Consider the following 18,037-nt stretch of genomic DNA (forward strand, 5'->3'; position numbering starts at 1 on the left):
GTCTTAGGATAATTTGGCAACAGAGACTAGGATGACATCAGCAAACCAATCCCTTAGCCGAGTAGAATGAGTCACATTTTCATCTGTTTCCACTTGATTAAAATATTTTACATTTGTTGAGCATGAAAAAAAAAAAAAAAAAAAAAAAACAGAGGAAGCCATTGAAAGTGGAAAGTTGAAAGTCCAAATATGGCTTGTTTCTGACTCACCAGAATTGCAGCATCATAGGAGCTAACTTTGACTTAAAAAGACTTAAAAAAAAAAAAAAATCCATTCAAGAAATAATTCCCCAAATCACATAAAAATATTTTTGGCTTTTTTAAACTTGTAACTTAATTCCAAACAGAGAAAACCCTAAAAAAAAAAAAAAAAAAAACTTTGGTGATATTTTTTTAAATGTAAATATCAACTATAGAAAAAATGGGTAATATTTGAATATCACCTGGTTTTTATAACTTATCTTGTTCAGATTAATATAAACTCCTAGTTTGGATGATTCGAATTTATCTAAACATTTGCTTCTTTGGAACAGAGCAGGCAGGAAAAGTAGAGTAAAGAGGTGGGAACAGATTTGCTTCTTTATGGGGATCTATGCCAAGTAATCTGCAAACAATCCATTTCCTGGCAAATGTCTGCTAACTGGTTTGTTCATGATGTTTTTTTTTTTTTTTTTTTTTTTTTACTGTGGTTGCTGATCTTCAGATCCCTTAACAACAAGAAAGATTCAAAATTAGGCAGAATTTACTTGGAAAAGAATGCTTGCTGACTTTAGGCAGTTATTTTTCTAAGTACATGATTTATTGTGAGGCCCAAATTATATAAGTGAAAGAAGTCTTTAAATTATAAGTCACTGCACAAATCTTACTTATTTATTAATAGATCAGAGCATGTAGAGATCATCTATAAATGGAAACAACGTTGGTATCATTTCATATTAAGACAATGTGCTGCTTTCCAAGACTTCATTGTTCTTTGTTCTGTAGTGACATTAACTGAATGAAAAACTTATTAAAGTCTTCAACAACCAGTGGGTGGGTCTTTCTAAATATAACCAAAAACATAGAAAAAATACTGAGAAATTGATTCAGTGAAAGTTCAAAACTATGTTATGTCAAAATAAATTTAGATGACAAATGCCACACCGTTAAATATTGTTGTTGTTACTATAACGTGTGATAGACAAAGAATTAAAATTTATATCTTAAGAAGAGTTCTTACAGGGGCGCCTTGGTGGCTCAGTCGTAAGCGTCTGCCTTCCGCTCAGGGCATGATCCGAGGGCCCTGGAATGGAGGCCCACACTGGGTTCCTTGCTGAACAGGGAGCTCACTTCTCCTTCTTATGTCTGCCATTCTCCCTGCTGTTCTCTCTCTCTCTCTGTGTCAAATAAATAAAATCTTAAAAAAAAAAAAAAAAAAAAAAAAAGGAAGAAGAAGGGGTTCTTAACATATCGTTAAGAAAAAGGCAGACTCTAAATAGAAAAATGGGCAAAACTATAAACAGGCTACTAAAAAAAAAAAAAAAAAAGACCAACCATAAATAACTACTATAAGAAAATCATTACTAGGTTTACTAAAAATCAAGTAATGAAAAGTTAAAAACACTGAGGTTCCATGAACTCACGTTTCATACTGACAAAGATTAAAAATGAAAGTACCCAGGAAGATCCTAGAAAATGACACAAGTAGAAACAGCATAGTTTTTGGGTCTTCCAGGAAACTGACATAAACATGGAGGTAAGAGCTAGAGAGAAAACTAAAGAGCCACGGACAACATTTTCGACAAAACTAGATGGCAATATACAAGTATGTGGAGACAAACCACCAACAGCCTCAAACCTGCGGGGGGATGGAAGCAGTGCAAGAGAAAGTCAAGGGAGGCCTGGGGGTATCTGATGCCTCAAGATAAGATGATCCCCAAATAGCTGCCAGAACGTATTCACTGAAAAATCCAGTGGCCTGTTTTGAGGTCCATTGCTTGGAAGGGGAGGGCCAGTGAGAGGGACCCACCTAGGTGGAGAGGATTATTCTGTCTTTGACATTGTTTAGAATTGACAGTCGAGGCTGATAACATAAAGCAGACCAACTTTCAGTTCAGTTTTTAAAACTTCTCTATAGATAATGTGACCCCTTTGAGTAGGAGTCACTAATCTCTTCTGTTTGTTGTTAGATTCATTCAGCAATTCACTAACTCACTTATTTATTCAGTGTTCTTTTCTCTAGATGCTAGAAGATGAGAATTCAAAGATGAAAGAAACCAATTCCTGCTGCCTTGAGATCTTACAACCTAATATGTAAACGAACAAAAAATACTATAATGTTATTAGTGTTACAGTAGAGGTTGTATTTATCACTTCGATGTATTAATCAGATTAAATAAGTCACATTGGAGGACAGCAGGATTCTGAAGAAAAAATAGTATAAAATGTTTAAGATCACAAACTTTGGAGTCAAGTGGCTCTAAATTCTAATTCTGAACATTGTTACTTACTAGTTGCGTGTCATTGGGCATCTGGGTTTTCTCAGTCTCCATTCCTTCAAAGAGAGAAAATGGTAATACTACCTCAGAATGTTATTAAGGAAAAAATAAGCTCAGTAATACTTCGAACCTTTAAAATTGTATATATATTCTGTATACTCAAAAATGTACCTTTTTAAATTACTGAATGGATCTCATAAAATCTAAATTTGCTGAAGAAAATGGTAGGGACAGATCCATGAAGACTTCATTGATCAATGAGGACCAACACGAAGAAATTGCAAACATTTACTTTGAAAGAGTACAAAAAGGAAGGAAGGAGGGGAAGGCAACAGCAAGTATCCATGCAACAATATAGTGTTGGACCAGCCGGATTTAATGAAATAATTCTTTTTTTTTAAGATTTATTTTTTCATTCATGAGAGACAGAGAGAGAGAGGCAGAGACACAGGCAGAGGGAGAAGCAGGCTCCATGTAGGGAGCCCGACGTGGGACTCGATCCTGGGATCCCAGGATCAGGCCCTGGGCTGAAGGCAGACGCTTAACCACTGAGCCACCCAGCCATCCCTAATGAAATAATTCTTAGAGAAAATAATACGGGTTCATTATTTATGAATAAAGACTCATTGGTTACAAATAATATTGAATAGCTCCGTACAGTCTTTGCATTCATTTATTTACTTCCTCAAGTAAGAAGAGCATCAGCATCTTAGTGTCATAGAAAGACATCAACAGTGGAGGTGAGAAATTCCTTAGAGAGGATCAAGTCTGCAATCAGAGTAAGAGTAGGTTTACTCTTCTGAATTCTGGTATGTGCAATGACAATGTATGCACACAATCATATTTTTTGCAAAATCTGCAAAAAATAAAACATTTTAACTGTAATCAATAAAGATCAGTTTCCATGCTGACTTCTTTGTCACACTTTCCATTATGCTCCAGAAGTGTTGGAGCAGCCACAGGCATTTTGGGAATCCAACTAAGAAGCTATGTTGGGGATACATTTATTGTTGATTTAGTGGGAGATATTTATTTGGTTCACAGTCCCTTCCACATAGTGAAGATATTGCTAGCAGGCCCAGTATAGGAATGACCTCAAGAGACACTCCTACCTATTGGCTGACTGGCCCAGCAAAGTAACATAAAGCCTCAGGGCTAGAATGTATATATTAACATGAACATGTCCTCTGGTGCCTTGCACAAAAACCCACAAAAAAAAAATAAATAAATAAACATAAACATAAACTGGTAGGTAGTGGAGAAAATACAAGATTTGAAATGTATAAAACCAGAAACTAGCCTGGAAAATTCTTCCAATCATCAGCTGTGTAAAATTGAATTGGGGTATTAGGACTCACTTATGCATAGTGAAAGTGGAAGTTCTCTCCTCTCAGCAATATGTTTGATAATTCAAGGAACACAATTGTGAACAGATAATACATTTGTTTTGTTTTGTTTTGTTTTTGGTGGGAAGTACATGAAATGGAATTGTCAGTTACCTCTGTAGGACACAACCCATAGCAGTAGTAAAAACAGAAAGTACTTCAAATTGTGAAATGCTTGTTCTACATGCATTTCAATGTATTGGATTATATTTTAGTATATCTATCTCACCTTATTCTGACAGTCTGGAGCAAACAAAAGGCAAAATTCCACCAATGCAGAAAAATTGTTTGAGAAAGTTAGTATTCCAGTAACAAAACCACTGTGTATGTGTGCACATACACATGTATAAAGTACAATAGCATAGCTCAAAACAAAAGAACAGCAACATAAAGATGCACTTAAATTGCTCTTTCTTATGGTTTTAAGTTAGTTTTATATATTTTTCACAATGATTTATCATACCAAAATTCAAATACAACAGGAGGGAAGTATCCTAGAAGAAGCCAAAAATACTGACTTAAAAAAAAATTGGTTAAAATTCAGTCAGAAAGGAGCACACGGGTGGCTCAGGGGTTGAGCATCTGCCTTTGGCTCAGGTCATGATCCCAGGGTCCTGAGATCGAGTTCTGCTTCGGGCTCCCTGCATGGAGCCTGCTTCTCCCTCTGCCTGTGTTTCTGCCTCTCTCTCTGTGTCTCTCATGAATAAATCAATAAATTCTTTTTAAAAATTCAGTCAGAAAACTCCTACATATATGGCATTTGTCAAGTTTTTGTATACATATTTATTATTATTTGTTTTCTTATTTTAAGGAAATATTAATTCACATACCAAATTTGTATTTGTAATTTCCTAGTCTTTTTCTTATAGAAGTCTCTCAAATCAAGTAAGAATGTACCTCTGTGTAAGGGCAAAAATGAAATGGATGAATAAAAGCATCATATTCATGATGACTTAAGTAGGAAGGTGGAGATTATACTATAAAGCGTTTGGATATGACATATAAAACAGCATGATGGATAGCAGAGCTTTCACAACATGGTACTTAGAGCTACGGGTGAACCAGCAAAGTATAGTTTAAATTTTTTAGAAAAAAGTATTTGCTTGGTTACACAACAATGGGTTTGGCATCCAGGTTGAACTGCAATGCGATTTTAAGCCCAACAATGCCTTGGCCAAGCACACGGGATTCTGTGGAGCCAGCGCCAGCTTTACACACATGTGACCTGTGTAGGTGCAATGGGCTCCACACCTAGAAGTACCCCATGCTTGCTCATTATCCTGCCATCTTCTCGAACTTTGTAGTAAGTTTTGAACATGGCGTCCCACAGCCCATGTGGAGCAGAAATGGTAGACTGCCTGGCTGTCACGAGCTGTGGGCTGCCACAAGAAGGAGGTGACTTCAGGTAGGGAGATGCTCTGCAGTGGAAGCCCACCTTGCAGTTGCTGACAGCTGGGCAACGAGTCTTCTGGAGGGGGACCTAGGCCGACCAACATGATGTCCATCTGCCGGATGTTGTGTTAAGATCTTATTGCAATACTTTAAAGATAACTTCAGTTGCCCAATTTTCTCCTTTTTCATTTTAAGTATGTAAAGATTCTCAGAAGTCTAAGTTGTTTTCCTAGCTCTTAATGATGTAATGAGAAAATTTCTCACTAAGATTTCTTTCTTAGTGAGACTTCTTTGGTGAGAGAACACAAATTATTTTAATTGCATTTTAAATTTATAACTGCAACATAAATTCGGTGAACTTAAAAAAGGCAAGTGCTAATTTTCTACTGGGGTTTAATATGCCAACTGCTCTCACATAAATCAATACAGACAACTTTCAGTCTCTGTCTTTTTATTATTTTTTTAAAAGATTTTATGTATTTGAGAATGAGAGAGCATGAGCAGGGGGAAACGCAGGAGAGGGAGAAGCAGACTCCCCGCTGAACAGGAAGCCTGACTGTGGGGCTCGATTCCAGGACCCCAGGATCATGACCTGAGCTGAAAGCAGATGCAGCCAGGCACCCCAGTCTCTGTTTTTTGTTTTTTGTTTTTTTTTAATTAAATCTCACTTAGCTATGGGTGCTTGGGTGACTCAGTCAGTTAAGCATCCAACTCTTGATTTCAGCTCAGGTCATGATCTCAGGGTTGTGAGATGAGCCCTGCATTGGGCTCACATGTTGGGGGTGGAGCCTGTTTAGGATTCCCTCTCTGCTTCTTCCTCTGCTCCTCCCCCACCTCTCTTTTTCTCTCAAAAAATATTTTTTTTCACTTAGCTATACATTCCAAAGAGACTATTTCAAATAAGGACTTTTTTTTTTTTAAAAGATTTTATTTATTTATTCATGAGAGACACACAGAGAGAGGCAGAGACACAGGCAGAGGGAAAAGCAGGCTCAAGGGAGGGAGCCTGATACAGAAATCGATCCTGGGACTCCAGGATCATGCCCTGGGCCAAAGGCAGGAGCTAAACCACTCAACCACACAGGGATCCCAAATAAGGACATATTTTCAGATGATTTTAAATTCAGTGGATTCTGGAAACATATCAGTAATCCTTGTTATAAATTAAGAAACAAAACACTGGTCGCTACAGTAAAGCAAAAGAACTGATGTAAATAATATTTAGCATCCCAATGTTATTTCTGATGCTCTGTGGTATGTAAACAAGATCAGAAGCATGAAGATTATCACCCAACCCTTCCCTCCCCTCTTACATTACTCTTTTTCCCCCCATAACAATGATTTCTTTTGAATTTTTGTTCATATTTGCCATTTTCATTGCCTATCTCCTCCCTCTACAAGACAGTTCTATGAGGTCAGGGTTTTTTACCAGTTTTGTTCACTGTTGCAGTCCCAGTACAAAGAAGAGTGGTTGACCCAGAGTCAGTACTCTAAAATAAGTTGTTGGATGAATGAGTAAATGAATACATAGAAACTTATAAAAGCCTTCCTAAAATTGCAACTAAAAATATAAAATCCATAAATTCACTTTTGCACAGTTAGAAAAAGCAAAGTACTGTTATACTACAGCTCAATAGAAATCAAAATGGAGATAATAAAGTAATACTCAAAGCCTTAAACACTCTAAATTATTAAAAAAAAAATAATTACAGGGCAGCCCGGGTGGCTCAGCAGTTTAGCGCCGCCTTCAGCCCAGGGCCTGATCCTGGAGACCCGGGATCAAGTCCCACGTCAGGCTCCCTGCATGGAGCCTGCTTCTCCCTCTGCCTGTGTCTTTGCCTCTCTCTCTGTGTCTCTCATGAATGAATAAATAAAATCTTAAAAAATATATATATATATAATTACAGCATAAACCAGTTTGAAGTTCAATTTGTGGATGATTATGCATTTGGTGCAATCTAAAAGTTATCTTAAATAGCCAAGAGATGTTATTCTTTTTTTTAAAACAGAAAACCTAGAGTATAGTATCTAGTAGTGGTAGTAAAGCTCGGTTTCTATTTTGCTGACCAGGATGTAATTAAGATCTTATCTTTCACAGAGACATAGGAACTTAAATCCTCAGGGTAGGAAGTAGGAGGAAGGAAAGAAATGTTAAAAAAAAAAAAATTATAGTCATGCTAACATTAATACTTAGAGCACAAGTAACATATGAAGTCTATATCTAAACATGTTAGAACTTTTTTTTTTTAAGATTTTATTTATTTATCCATGAGAGACACAGCGAGAGAGACAGAGACACAGCCAGAGGGAGAAGCAGGCTCCCTGCAGGAAGTCCGATGCAGGACTCAATCCCAGTACCCCAGGATCAGGCCCTGGGCCAAAGGCAGACACTCAACCGCTGAGCTACCCAGGCGTCCCTAGAACTGCTTTTTAAAAGATACTTATTCAAGAAATGTAATTAGATAAGCTTACATTTAGGTTGCTAAAAAAAGAAGGCACATGGATTTTAGACATGAGCCCCTCTTAACTCTTGTAGACAGGGATTCCCTCCCGTTTTAACAGATCATGACCCTGAAAAAAAATTATTTTTTCATTCTTTTCTCTCCTTATCTGCTCCTCTAATGGTAACAGGAGTGAAGAATAGTGCATGGTAATGTTATAAAAGTTGGACTAAAATTTGACAAATTAATGTTGCTAGGCAATAAGGCTTGTCCTGGAGGGAGACCTGGGCAGCTTATCTCTATGTCCCCACGTGTCCACCATAACCTTATTGTTTACAGAATGGAATATTCTATAATGTGGATCTATTCAAGACCCAAAGTGAAGGGTATTTACCTTCTGAAATATGAATGTGTTATGAGATAGTTACACCACATCTTGAATCCATTCTAAGTTATAACCCTGAGGTCTTGAAAAAAAATTCAAGGTTATTACTAGAATTAAACACTTACAATAATGCTTAACTATGTCAACAGATCCAACTAAATCAGTATCATTTTGTTGTCATTTAAATTTCCTCTTATTCTCAAACAGATTCTAACTAGTAGAGTAAATTCAGCTGAGTGTGCTTTGGAGTTTAAGCCATATATCTTCATATGTTAGTATATATTAGAATTACCTGAGATAACTGATAAAATTGGAAACCCATAGGCCCTTTCCCAAAGATTCCAATTAATAGGATTAGGGTTATGGCCCACATATTAAAAAACATTGGAATAGATACCTGTAAATTTCAAGTTTTTGCTAGCGTTTTTGTGGGAGTTTCTAATTCCTCTATTATGTGAAATGGAAAAGGGACATTTGATGGATAAAAGTTAATTAAGTATCATTTTCATAATATATTCTCTAAGACATCTAGGTCAATAAAAAATATTTTATATCTCCTACCAGTTGTATCCTCCTACCCAGGAAAAGTGCCAGTTCAAGTTTGTTCTCCCACAAAATCAAAAGAAACATCTGTGTTCTGGTAAATGCCAGAACAGAAACGACTGGGTAATTTCCTTCTTGGGCTACCAAACAGACTAATCCTCAGAGAACCTAGACTGGGCACTTGAAAAAGCACTTAAGGGCTTGATTCTGGGCCATCAGACTTTGGCCAAGGCAAACCTGTCTGTTTCCCTCCACAGAAGGGGCAGTTGTGTTTGTAGTTTAGGAAAGGAAATAGCCGGTGCCCAGTAGAAAGCCTCCCAGAATCCTAGTGGTATAGTCGGCCGCAGGCTGAACGCAGAACATCACTGAGCACATGAAAAGCAGGTATCGGCACAAGAGTAAGTCAGCACTGGTCTTGAGAGATGCTTCACATGAGACTGTTCTAGGCTCCTGTGCTGAGAAATTCTCACTCACCCAGCATGAGATTTCCCAGGATGTATGTCAGAATAACCCACGGATAACATTGAGGGACTATAAATAAATACATACTAAATTTTAGTCAAAAAGAACAAATATCTGGGTTTTCTCTATGTGAGCCCAGCTAAAATAGGCTCCTGTATGAATTAGTTTTATACTAAAATATCTTACTAGCTTGTGTTCGTTAGAAAAGAAATTTCTCCAAATGCTTAGCACATAAGAAACCTCCACCAAAACAACTTCCAAATGAAGCCATCTTGGAAAAGATTCTTTTCTCATCCAAATTTAAAGTATTTCCTCATCCAGACTGCATAACACACAAGATTTAGTGCAACAAAACTATATGTTTGAACAGTGTTATAGGCATATAACCAGGTTGGCCTACGCTTGCCTAATCCATAGTTCCTGTTTTTCAAAATTCAGATATGGGTTTTCCATCGCTGGATTTCTGTGAATGCTAGAACAACATAGGCAGTCAGTAGGTCAGAAATAAGCCAGGAAATCTAAAAAAAATAATTTAAAAAAAGCTAATCAGGTTGTAATGATGTGTATGTGGTCTTCAAAAGACACATATAAGAATATTCATGGTCGAACTATTCCTAATAGTCAATAATCATTAACCATCCAAATGTGTAACAATAATAGAATGGACAAGTAAATTTATGGCTAAGATCACATAGCAGTGAGAATGATCTACAATTATGTGCAATTATGCAAAAATATTATAAACATAATGTTGAGCAAAGAAAGCCAATATTATGGTGTTGGTACATACTGCATATATTTCTTTTTTTTTTTAAGATTTAATTTATTTATTCATGAGCAACACAGAAAGAGAGAGGCAGAGGGAAAAGCAGGCTCCATGCAGGAAGCCCGACATGGGACTCGATCTGGGGACCCCAGGATCATGCCCCGGGCTGCAGGCAGTGCTAAACCGCTGGGCCACTGGGGCTGCCCTATATTTCTATTTAAAATTCAAACTCAGGAAAAATTAATCTGTGGTGTGAGAAATCAGAATAATAGTTAACATGAAGGAGGAGGAAAGATACTTATTGGGTGTTTGTAAAGGGGGCTTTCTGGGTTGTCCACAAGACCCTGTTCCCATATTGGGGTCCTAACTACATGGGTTTGTTCACTTTGAGAAAATTCAGTGTGTGTTATACACAAAATATGTGCATACTTTTCTGTATATATATTATACTCCCATAAAAAGTTCACCAAAAATGCTATCTCATTGTGCCACTGAGGAAAATAACATGAAAATGAAATTAAAAAATGAGAATTAAAAGCAAGGAAAATTGGTACCAAGTAGAGCTAGGAGAGAAAAGGAATAAGATGGAAGATCTATCTCATGAAGTAACTGCCAGTCCCCTAAAGGGGTAAGGCACAGGCGTTGAGAATAAAATTTAAACCAAAATGCTCAGAGAATATCATACATCAAAACAACCACAACCAAAAGTCATTTTCTTCCTTAATGAGAAGGTACAGAAATCAAAGCTATTCAAGAAAAATAAATGGCATTGGGGTCCCTGACGTAAAAAATAAAATGAGCTCTCTAGCTCATACAATGCAATCTTCCCAGAAGTTAGTCATCCTTACAATTTAGATGAGATAAAGTATAAAATGGGAGATAGATAAAATATAAGGGAAGAATCCATTTTTTAAAAGCTACAAAATAGGGCAGCCCGGGTAGCTCAGCAGTTTGGCACCGCCTTCAGCCCAGGGCCTGATCCTGGAGACCCGGGATCGAGTCCCACGTCAGGCTCCCTGCATGGAGCCTGCTTCTCCCTCTGCCTGTGTCTCTGCCTCTCTCTCTGTGTCTCTCTCTGCGTCTCTCTCTGCGTCTCTTTATATTTAAAAATATAAGCTTGAAGTATGAGCTACTCTAAGCATAATACCATAATTTTTTCAACTTGAAAAATTAAAACCATATATGCACCCAAAAACTATAACTCGAAGTGAGAGAAATTTAGAGTTGTGGGGAAATATTTGAAAATTATTTGAAAGGGTAAAGAGTTAATATATTTGATTTGCTAAGAATCCTTAGAAATCAAAAAACAAGTTTTAACAGAAAAGTAGACAAAAGTTACAAACAGGCATGTCACAAAAGAATACAAGTAAATGGAAATTCAACCTCAATGAGTATCAAAATAATTATAGAGGGGCTCCTGGGGGGCTCAGTGGTTGTCTGCCTTTGGCCCAGGTCGTGACCCTGGGGTCCTGGGATCAAGTCCCGCATCGGGCTCCCTGCATGGAGCCTGCTGCTCCCTCTGCCTGGGTCTCTGCCTCTCTCTCTGTGTCTCTCAGGAATAAATAAATAAATCTTTAAAAAATAATTATAGCATTCTGAAGTTATAAAACTGACAAATATTTTCATAAATATTACTGACCATGTTGGGATAATACAGAAATATGATGGAGATATAAATGCTAAAACCTCCTGGAGGACAATTGAGCTGAACAAACACTTCACTGTACATACCAGCAGCTCAAGTTTGACCTTCAGCTATCTTCACAGAGAATCAGGAAAAGGTGGGAATAATGACCAGAGGACTCTGGGATCCAGAAGCCTGGGCTGCTCTGGGGCAGAGCAGACGAGGGGGCAGCGGCCTGGCTTCTGGGGACCACTGGTGTTAACAGGAGCAGTTCCAGGAGGAGGTTAAAAATCAAGAAAAACGGTTATGACAATCTGACCCAAAAGGATAAAAACCTCTCCTATCTTGAAAAGCACTCTCTAATATGGTTTCAACCTAAAAAAAAATTTTACTACATGTTAATTACCACAGGCTCTCAGGGAAATCTGTATTTGAATTTGGCAAAGCATCAGTTGCTAGAAGATAGAGCTGCTACTTTTTTTTTTTCCAATTTACAACCAAGAGAACACAATGAATGTTTTGAAAAGAATCATTTTTAAACAAAAAATACTTTTCTTTTTCTTTCTTTTTTTTTTTTTAGATTTTTTTATTTATTTATGACAGACAGAGAGAGAGAGAGAGGCAGAGACACAGGCAGAGGGAGAAGCAGGCTCCATGCAGGGAGCCCGAAGTGGGACTCGATCCCGGGTCTCCAGGATCAGGCCCTGGGCTGAAGGTGGCGCTAAACCACTGAGCCAACCGGGCTGCCCAAAAAATATTTTTCAACTATGAAAAATAAAAATAATTAACTGTTTAAAAACAGAGCCAGAGTGGGGCGCCTGGGTGGCTCAGTTAGTTCAGCATCCGACACTTGATTTCAGCTCAGATCATGATCTCAGGGTTGTGAGACTGAGCCCTGTGTTGGGCTCTGCGCTCAGCACAGTCCACTTGAGATTCTTTCTCTCTCGACCCCTCCCCACTGCGATCCATAAATAAATAAATAAATAAATAAATAAATAAATAAATAAATAAATAAAATCTTAAAAAAAAAAAAAACAGCAATAACAGCAAAAACAAATAGCAACCCAAACCCCTTCACATATAATGCATGTTCCAAGTTGGACACTGAATTTTGGGGATTTTACAGAGGTTTTTTTATTTTTATTTTTATATTATTGTATTGTTTTGTTTTTTCCTATTGTTTTCTCCTTCTAGAACAACCACTGAGTTGTCACACAAGTGCAACAATTACCCTGTCTGGTCTCTAGGGCACAGGCTCTGGAGTTAAACTGCCTGCTTTAATTCCCAGTTCTACTAATAAAGAGCATGATTTGGGGCAAGTTAAATATTTTCTCTCTGTGTAAGTTCCCTCCTCTATAAGCTTAGGAAAACAATAGTAACGTGTCTATAATGTTTTTGGGAAAAATATCATTGTGTAAACACTGAGGATAGTTGTTAATGCAGTAAAAGGGTTTAAAAGTGTCCATCTTCAGGTCTGTATGTCTTAGCTGTGTCCTCTCGGGCAGATAAAAAGCCCAGAGCACGGCAATCACGCTTCCGAGTCCTCAAACCACGAAAGCACACGTAGGTGACAAGGGCCATAGTAAGCGGTGGAATGATCGGGGAGGAGTGCCAGCAGGTTGGTGGCACAGGACGCCCCAGACCCTCTTTCCTCCTCCAGAATCCTGATTCCACAGTATGTGGAGCAGTTCTCTGCAGGAGAAATCCAGACAGAAGAGGCTCCTGCTCTCCGGAGCACACACCACAGGGAAGCCAGCTGGAAAACCGGTGGCCTGTCTTGCCATGGTTCCCTGGCGAGGAAACTCCGGGGCCCTGGCCTCTCCTTGGGGAGGCAACAGGAGCCCAGCCCACTCCACTAACACTCTGTGCTTATGGTTAACAACACTGAACTTCTGGATTGAAGATTTAAGAGGGTAGATCTCATGTTATATGCTTTTTGCCACTTTTACAACAGATGATTAATAATCATCCTAACAGAGGTAAAGGAATAACAACTCTACCAGAAAGAATAAGAACATAAGAGGATAGAGTGAAGAAAGAGAAAAAAGAGCCCCTTCTGAAAGGTGAGCTTTTAAAAACTTGAGACTGTCATCCAGTCAAAACTTTTGATTCCTTCTCTAAAAACTGTGCACTTTGTAAAAAACAAAGACAAAGAATAAAAAACACTTCTGCAAAATTGCATTTCTGATAGCCAGCACACGTTGACGTGGGTGCCCACCGGCGCCCACAGAACCGCTGACTCCCTGGCTAAATGGGTCTTCTAGTTTGTTTGATGATTTCTTTTTTCAATATTTTTATTATGATAAAAGCACACTACAATTAAATTTACCACTTCAACCATTTTAAAGTGTACAGTTATGTGGTAGTAAGTACATTCAAGTTCTGTGAAATCATCATCACCATCCATCTGCACAGCTTTTTCATCTGGTAAAACTGAAACTCTACGTTCATTAAACAATAACTCACCTTTTTCCCTCTCCCACCACCCCCTGGCAACCATATTATACTTTTCTATGATTTTTGACCATTCTTAAGTATCCCATCAGACAGTATTTGTCTTTTTTTGACTGGGTTATGTCACTTACCACAATGTCCTCCAGGTTCATCCATATTTTGTGTATTTCTGCATTTCCTTCCTTTTAAAGGCTGAATAATATTCCACTCTATGTATAAAGCACATTTTGCTTATATTTTTCTCTGTAGATGGACACTTGTGCTGTTTCTACAATTTAGTTATTATGAATATGGCAGCAATTAATATGGGTGTAAAAATATCTCTTTGATACTGCACTTTCAGTTATCTTGGTTATATTCCCAGAAATAGAATTGCTGGATCATAGGTAATTCTATTTTTAATTTTTTGAGGAACCACCATATGTTTTCCATAGTGGCTGCACCAAATTACTAGTTCCTACTAATATAGCACAAGTGTTCAAATTTCTCCACATCCTCACCAACATTTGTTATTTTCTGTTTTTTGGTTTGTTTGTTTTTTTTATAGTAACCATCCTAATGGGTTGTGGGGTGGTAGGTCATTACAGTTCTGATTTGCATTTCGTTAATGATCAGTGATAGTGAGAGTCTTTTCATGGGCTTCTTGGCCATCCGTATATCTTTTTTGGAGAAATGTCTATTCGAGCCCATCTTTGAGTTGGGTTGTTTGTTCTGTTGTTGCTGAGTTTTAGGAGTTGTCTACATATTCTGGATATTAATCTCTTATCAGATATATGATTTGGGTATATTTTCTCCCATTCCTTGTGAATGGGCATCTTTTTTTTTTCTGTTGATACTTTTTGGTGCACAAAAAACTTTAATTTTCATGAATTCCTATTTGTCTTTTTTCTTTTGTTGTGCGTCCCTTTGGTGTCATATCTAAGGAGTCATTGCCAAATCCAATGTCATGCCTGTTTTGCCCTGTGTTTTCCCCTAGGAGTTTTACAGCTGTATCCCTTACAGTTAGGTCTCTAATTCATTTCAAGTTCATTTTTGTATGTGATACGAGGTAAGGGTCCAAATTCATTTTTTTGCCTGTGGACATCCAGTTTTCTTAACACGATTTGTTGCAAAGACTGTCCTTCCCCCAGTGAGTGGTCTTGGCACTCCTGTCAAAAATCATTTGATCACATATGGAAGGGTTTATTTCTGAGCTCTCTATTCTATTTCATGGGTCTGTATGTCTGTCTTCATGCCAGTGCCACACTATTTTGAGAAAAAGTTGATCTGTAATAGAAGAATGAGTTAAATGACAGAGGTTTGGGTCAAGGATATGCTATTTGAGTAAGAAATAGCTGATTCTGAGTTATCATGTTGCCTGTCCAAAAAAAGTCCTGACTCCATCCTGCACCTCAAAGGGAGAGGCTATAATAAAAGAGTGAACAAATATCGTAAAGTTCAAATAACTCTAAATCAACTATATTTATACCATTGGAAATGCAAGGCATTAGAGACATTGCTGTCAACCGCTTCAGCAGTGGTGGGAGACGGAGCCAGTGGCTTTGGTCGCAGTAAGAGAAGATGGGGATGTGTCCCGAATCAGCGCCCTCAGCATCAGACAGCAGCAGCAGCTGGAAGGTAAACCGTGGCAAAGCCAGCGGTAGAGGCCGGTGCAGCCGCACGGGCTCAGCTCCCAGAGCACCTGCAATCTCTCTGGAGCCGGCCACAGTAGTGTCCTGCAGGAGCAGGAATGACAAACGTCCCCTTGTGAGCACAGGGAACATTTCCACCAGGAAGGAAAGCACAAGAAAAACAATAGGAGATTAGCTCGTAGTTGATGGGAGGATTTGGGCCCGAAGTGGAGGGGAAAACACCTGCTGAGCAAAGCTGTAGGTAGTGGAAGAGCATTTGCACTTCTAGAGAATGGGCTCACACCTGAAGAAAATGCGGTCTTTTGTGTGACTCTTATGGAGGCTTGGTTTCCCCTTCAAGGCTGGATCGCCCGGGAGGACTGATGAATCCATGAAATGTAAGAGAACACGCAGCTGGATTGTGGTACACCAGGTTTGCTATTTCAGAAATACCTCGAAAAAAAAAAAAAAGCAAGAAATTTCAGTCAAAAGTAAACATGTAGAAACAATAGTCTCCACATCAAAGATACAGGATTCCTAAGCTGAGTGTACAAATGATTGTTTTCCTGTTGGTGCCTGCACCTTTATTCTTACAGCCCTCATTCTGTTTCCAAGTAATTAGAGGCTGAGATCTAGGAAAGATTAAGTGTTTTAAATGCTTCTATTTAAGAATAAAGCTGTTGCCACACTCTACAGCAGAACTGCGTGTAGTCACAGGCTGGAGAGGCGACCAAACGCGAGGCACCACGTCCCTAATTCCTCCTGCTGCTCGCCCACGAACAGCAGCCTATTAAGTAGTCCGCAAGGCTTGGGACCCTAAGGACTACGACGAGTAGCAATGAGAAAAGCATGTGGAATTAGATACCTCGGAGCCACTACATACAACCGACGCTGAGGAGGGGGCGGGACCCGCAGGGGACAGGGCACGACCTGCAGACGCGCGCAGGGACGCGGCTGCCCCGAGGTCCCGCTGCGCTCGGGGCCAAGGCGATGCTAGCCCGGCCCAGGACCCCGTGAGCCTATGGGGACAGCGAAGCAATCCGTTAGACACTTCCTGGCCTCTGCCCCCGACCCCGTGCAGGCGACACCCCCAAGCACGCGGCCCGCGGGATCCATCTGAAGGGCCTCCGGACTCCGGTGGCACCAGCCGGACATCGGCGACCTGTTCCCGCCGTGCCTGAGCCCTCAAGGCCCTGGGACCTGCTTCCAAAGTCCTTTAGGGAGTCTGCTCCCCCCAACCCCGCCCGCTCCCGGGGATATCACAGCCCCCGCCCAGGCCTGGGGCAGCCTCTTCCTGCCCCCGTCCAGCCCCCCGTCCCGCCCCCACGTCCTGCCCCTGGTCCTGCCCCCGGTCCTGCCCCCCCCGCCCCCGTCCTGCCCCCGTCCTGCCCCCGCCCCCGTCCTGCCCCCGGCCCTGCCCCCGGTCCTGCCCCCCCCCGCCCCCGTCCTGCCCCCGGCCCTGCCCCCGGTCCTGCCCCCCCCGCCCCCGTCCTGCCCCCGGCCCTGCCCCCGTCCTGCCCCCGGCCCTGCCCCTGGTCCTGACGCCGTCCTGCCCCCCCCCGCCACCCGTCCAGCCCCCCGTCCTGCCCCCGGTTCTGCCCCCCCGTCCTGCCCCCACGTCCTGCCCCCGTCCTGCCCCCGTCCAGCCCCCCCGTCCAGCCCCCCCGTCCTGCCCCCCCGTCTTGCCCCCCCCCCGTCCTGCCCCCCGTCCTGCCCCCGGTCCAGCCCCCCGTCCTGCCCCCACGTCCTGCCCCTGGTCCTGCCCCCCCCCCGTCCTGCCCCCCCCCCCGTCCTGCTCCCCCCGCCGTCCTGCCCCCCGTCCTGCCCCCGGCCCTGCCCCCGGTCCTGCCCCCCCCCGCCCCCGGTGCTGCCCCGGGTCCTGCCCTCCCCCACCCCCGGCCCTGCCCCCGGGCGTTAATGAGCTCCGCGGAGGTCTCTAGAATTCTCTCGCGGCGCCAGCTCCTACCTCGCCTGTATCCCCTCGATACTGCAGCTTCATTCTTGTATTTGGAAAGTAAACTCCGGGGCAGCCCGGGCGGCTCAGCGGCCTAGTGCTGCCTGCGGCGCAGGGCGGGCTCCTGGGGACCCGGGGACCTGGGGTCGGGTCCTGGGTCAGCGCCCTGCCTGGAGCTGCTCCTCCCTCCTGCGCCTCTGTCCCTCGTGAAGAAATAAATAAATAAATCTTAAAAAGAAAAGAAAAGAGACTCTAAGAATAAATGTGTTTATGTCATATTTCTGCTCTTAATCTTTCTTTCAACTCAATCTTTATAAGTTTATCTCATTTTATTTCATTATTGGTTTAGCTATATTTGATCTTTCAGTCATCTTAAAGATTCTGTTTTATTTCTGATTCTGTGCTATTTTATTTCTTTTCTCTCTTTTATTTTATGGCATACGTTTTCTATAATATCATAGAAAACGATACCTATTCTCAGTTTATTGTAAGTTTGAATTCTGTTTTTAGTTCCATTAGTGTTTATTTTTATATCTTTTAATGAC

The 18,037-nt window shown here is 40.8% G+C and overlaps 1 long non-coding RNA gene across 2 annotated transcripts; it reads right to left on the reverse strand.

Annotated features, from left to right (window-relative positions):
* Positions 1-319: 319 nt before the first annotated feature.
* On the reverse strand, positions 320-17,686 carry LOC119867803. Of its 2 annotated transcripts, XR_005384528.1 has the most exons (5): positions 17,505-17,686; positions 16,404-16,557; positions 15,843-15,991; positions 2,489-2,532; positions 320-1,395 (listed from the first exon to the last, which is right to left on the reverse strand). It is a non-coding gene; the product is annotated as an uncharacterized LOC119867803 (long non-coding RNA). The 2 variants fall into 2 exon arrangements; XR_005384529.1 differs by lacking the exon at positions 16,404-16,557.
* Positions 17,687-18,037: the final 351 nt, after the last annotated feature.

The sequence above is a fragment of the Canis lupus genome, chromosome 36, assembly GCF_011100685.1.
Source record: "Canis lupus familiaris isolate Mischka breed German Shepherd chromosome 36, alternate assembly UU_Cfam_GSD_1.0, whole genome shotgun sequence".
Classification (NCBI taxonomy): Eukaryota; Metazoa; Chordata; class Mammalia; order Carnivora; family Canidae; genus Canis; species Canis lupus.